This window comes from Dinoponera quadriceps, unplaced genomic scaffold (genome assembly GCF_001313825.1).
Source record: "Dinoponera quadriceps isolate SergipeBrazil2010 unplaced genomic scaffold, ASM131382v1 scaffold3289, whole genome shotgun sequence".
Lineage (NCBI taxonomy): Eukaryota > Metazoa > Arthropoda > Insecta > Hymenoptera > Formicidae > Dinoponera > Dinoponera quadriceps.
In genome coordinates this window covers 865,884-870,716 of record NW_014558238.1, presented here as the reverse complement: position 1 = coordinate 870,716, position 4,833 = coordinate 865,884, and positions in this window count along the sequence as shown.

The following is a 4,833-nucleotide window of genomic DNA, read 5'->3' as shown; positions in this document are numbered from 1 at the left end:
TTTCCCACGTGCGTGCGATCGGGTATTATTGGCTCTCGATGAATCGCAGGAAGATCGTCCCGATTGAAAAAACACTAGAGCTCGTCTAGGGTGGATGTACATACTTGAAAGATCTACGATAGAGCGATATATCGAAAGTGAGGGAACGAAAAGAGTGATGGAAGAGAGGCAGAGAAAGAGAGAAAAAAAGGGGAAAAGAAAGAAAAAACGGAAGACGTTGAAGAAGAAGAAGTAGTAGTAATAGTAGTAGTAGTAGTAATAGTAGTAGTAGTAGTAGTAGTGGTCTTACCTGGTTCCGCCGCTGGCTGATGCGCCACACAACGTCCTTCGGGACAGTCCTCGGGGTTCGCGCGCCGGCCCTTTCGTATCTCGCGTTCTCTCTAGCAATCGACACTCAATTCTACTGCCTATAGAAATTAATATGCGTCTAAATCGCGGGCGTTTCTGGGGCCTTCTCTTCCGTTCTTTTCTTTTCGTTTACGTGGAACAAGATGGGCACAGAGAGATCGGATTAAGGCACTCGGGTTATGTCGAACTCGATCATTACAACGAGAGTAGGAGGTGAAGAAGGCGAGGGGAGAAGAACAAGAAGAGGACCGGTGAGGTCTTCCGGGGGAGGGGCGGTTGAGGGTGAGCGCACGGAGAAAGCGGTCGGAGAGAAGCCATCGCGAGGGGGGGGGGGGGNATCGGGGGGGGGGGGGGGGTTATACGAATATATACTTTCGTTTATTTCTGCGGGTAGACACCTCGACAAATTCGAGGCGATGATTCGTGGATGAGGAGAGGTGGCCGGCCGCCCCCCCTCCTTCTCTTCCGATTCTTCGGAATAAACTTCGGCGAGTGAAAGGGATCTCGTGTCTCTCTCTTTTTTTTTTTCATTTCTTTTCCCTTTAGAATGTAAAAGCGACCGGGGAGGGAAGGGGAGGCGGGGGTGGCTTCAGTGTGAGACGGGCGTGAGGATAACAGTCGCTTAGCCGCGCTTTAATCCTCGGCTCGCTGCCTTTGGCTCGCTTTTTTATTGTTTCTACAACAACGTCTGTCGGGAGATACTCTACTATCACATTTGTACGAGAGTATCCTCGGCTCTCGTGTCTAACCCCATGATTATGGGAAAAAGTGACAAAGAGTAGGCGCGTATCGGGCACCGGTCTGCGTGCGTAAAAAATTCACTACGATCTATTCGAGTATCCCGGCTCGTCTAATCGCACGTACGCTCGTTCTCTTGCTCTCACTCATTCATTCGTCTACTCACTCACTCACTCACTCATTCGCTCATTCTTTCTCTTTCTCTCTCTCCCTGTCGCAAACACACAACTCTCTTCGCTAGTTGATCTACTTACGATTACAACAAGATTGACGATCGCGTCACGGAGTACGCGTGAGATCACTCTTTTTTCGAAGGCAAGACGACGCGTCGCGACGCGTCCTCTGATATCGTGTCTGATATTGGTCACTAGGAAGACACGAGCAGTGCACTCGCGCGAGCAGCTTCTCCACTTTTGCCGGGGGGAAGAACAGTCCGGAACAGGCTCTCTGTCTCTTTCTCTCTATCCCCCCTTTCTCTCTCTCTCTCTCTCTTTGTCTTCGTCAAGCGCGATACTCGGGACATGGAGGAGTTTTCTTTCTCCGTGCTGGTTAGTGGAGTCGATTAACGCTCTCGTAGAGGGCAGAGAATGCGTTTACCGATGCGCAGATTCGTCATCCCTGCGAGCAGCTAACGTTGCGTTATGAATTACTTATATAGCGCGCGCTCTTTCTCTCGCCTTCCTTCTCTTCGCCTCGTGACGCGCCGCCCCCGTTCCACGATGGGTCGCGATCGCGCGGATTTTAGATTTAGACCGCGCCGATCAATTTGCGCCGCGCGCGAGAAAGGAAGGAAAGCGGGAAAAGGAGCCGCGCGTCTCCGAGCTGTTATTTTCCTCGCGTGGTGGGAAATCTTCGGCGCCGTCGAGGCTGCCGATGAGAGAATTTACGTCGAGGCGAGACGAAGTTAAGAGAAAGAACGAAAGGCCGTCATCGATAAAGACGCTTCTCTTCTCGGTGCCGAGAGCGTGGGTGAGAGAATTGGCGGTTCTTAGGGTGGGAAATGAGGTTTTTCTCGTTTCTCTCTCTCTCTCTCTCTCTCTCTTTTTTTTCGTTTGTTTCCTTCTTACGACGAAAGTACGCCTACGCGCCTCCAAAGCTAGTAGAACACACATATCTACTTCGATCAAGTAGCAATATGTACGACGCGCGTCGTCCGGCTGCGGATGTGCATTGCACTTACACTTGTCCGGTGGACAGGGGGNAGGGGGGGGGGGGAGGAAACACGTGAGGCACGCGTATATAGCTGCTGGCCGCAAAGTAATTACCGTGATTACTCTACCGTATGTGTGAAATGCATGAATTAAGGACGACAGATTGCGTGCGAAATTATCAAGTTACTTTTGTAACGAGATCACTGCGCTCGCTCGCTCCTGCTCCTCTTTCTTATCGAATTTCCTTCCTTACTTCCGTCGTGTGTTCTCTCATCGACCCGCCGCCGATTTCACTTCCCGATGCATGGCTATATTATCGGTGCACTTAATTTCGCACGTGATCTCACACACGTGAGATTTCAACGAAAGTGAGAGATACAACTGGAAAAATTATGAATGCAGAATGAAAGAATAAAGGAGAGGCGTCTCGCGCAGCAGCTACATCATCTCGCACCTCATCGCCGAGAGAGGAAAGTTTGGCATTTCGCTCGCGACAGGCAGCGGGGGTTTTGTTTTTTTTACGGAAGACCGGGAGATGAGCGAGTTAACCGCGTTAACTTCGAGGAAAATGTGAGGGAACAGGGAGAAAACGGGATCAAGAAAAGGAGGAGGAAGGGAAGGAGGAGGAGTGTGAAATACGTCGAGATGTAGTCTTACTTGCCGGTTAGAGTGCGCCAGAGATGGTCTAGCTAAGATGCATGCGCTACAACAAATTCGCCGACTGTTTGAAAACCACTTAAGAAGCGTCAGGGGACGACAAGAGGAACGGGTGACATAATCATTAAAAAGTGGCTACCTAGAGAAAACAAATGCGCGCTGTTTTCTGGTTGGTCGAAACGCGCATGCCGTGTGTGTGTATGTGTGTATATGCCGATGCAGTTATATGCACATTTAATAGCGATACCGCGTCTCACTGTTATGTACGAAGTACTCTTCTCTCTCTCTCTCTCTCTCTAAAGTTCTCGGAGTGAAATTCCACTCGGGAAATAGAGCGACAGCCGAATTCGCTCGAATTTGGGTAACTTTCCGCTCGTGCAGAGTGAATTTTCCACTCTGAGTCTCGAGTCGAGTGAATATTTTCATTCGAAATTGAATGAACGAATCTCGCGCGCTCGATCTCGTCACAGGAATAACATCTCTCTTAGTTAATCGAAACACCCTCTCCCTCTCTCTTTCTCTCGTAATTCCAATTGGCGACAGTGGCTTTTCACTGTCGCTTCCAGTGAATCCTCATTCGTTTCGGCTGAGACTTCGCTCCTGTAGATCTACAGAGAGAGTACATTATAATTGATTGAAAAAAAAAAAGAAAACATCAATTTGGAAAAAAAACATCGGCTATAAAGTCGACGGTGAGTTTTGATAAAACGAAGTAAAACACGCGTATTATACTTATTTACCGTATATCTTCGGCGACTCAATCATCAGCCGAGCTGTTACACAATCAACGGATGTCAATGCGACGGTGAACGTGGGTCAAAGGGGACATCCGCTCCGGTAATAGGACACGCCGGTTACGTAGCGTGCGCGCGTCGGTAATCCTCTTTGCTGACGGAGCGCGCGCGTCAAATAGAGCAACAAGTGATACACCACGAAGTTGAAAGTCACGCGGCGGCGCGTCGCCGAAATAAATGTAATATTCTGCCTCACGAGAGGTCTTCGCCCGCCTTCGTAAATACGCCGGGCGTCAAGTAGATTCGAGGAGTGTGTGTCTGAATTTCTCTGCCCGGCGCCGAGAAGTTTCGCGATTCGAAGTATTACGAGAAGGTATACGCAGCCGGGGTAAGGTATATTACCTCCGATATCTTACGGGGAAATTCACGCGATATCGTGAAACACGGTAAATCGTAAATCGCGGCTGATTTCCGTCGTCATTGGAAACCGCGCGAGGAATTCATAAATCGGTACGTGGCCGTGGCACGTCGATCGTCGTCGGCGTTCTTTGGGCGATACGGGATATTTTGCTTGATTAATCTTTCGCACACTCTCTCTCTCTCTCTCTCTCTCTCGGAGAGAAAAAGAGAGAGAGAGAGCGATCGTCATCCGTCTCTCTCTCATTCCGCGAGCGGAACAGTGAGAACGCGTTGTACGCGAGGCATGAGAGTTTGGACCAACCAGAGAGCTGCTCGAAACGAGCGCCCGGCGGGGTTAACGAGACTAATTATGATTCAATATTAATTAACCAATTAGTGGGTTGCTACCCCCGCGGGGCGCGCGTCGCATGTTCTACCGGGCGCAAAACAGCCGCTTGGTCGAGCGTTAGTGATGAGAAGTCAAAACAATGATTATTATAAAGGAGTAAATGACAAGAAGGCCGATATCTNTATATATATACTCTATATATATATATATATATATATATATATATATATATATGTATGTAATATATATCTAGAGAGAGACGTAACTATGTATATAGAGAGATATATATATATATGTATGTATTAGACTAAAAAAGACAGTAGGAAGGAACAAATGAATGTATACACAATAAATAGAGAATCAAATATATACAGCACCAACGTAATTACTTTCTCGCCAACAAGTTAGGGAAAGAATACGATAGGTTTATATCGATATAAATTACAGAGAAAGCGGG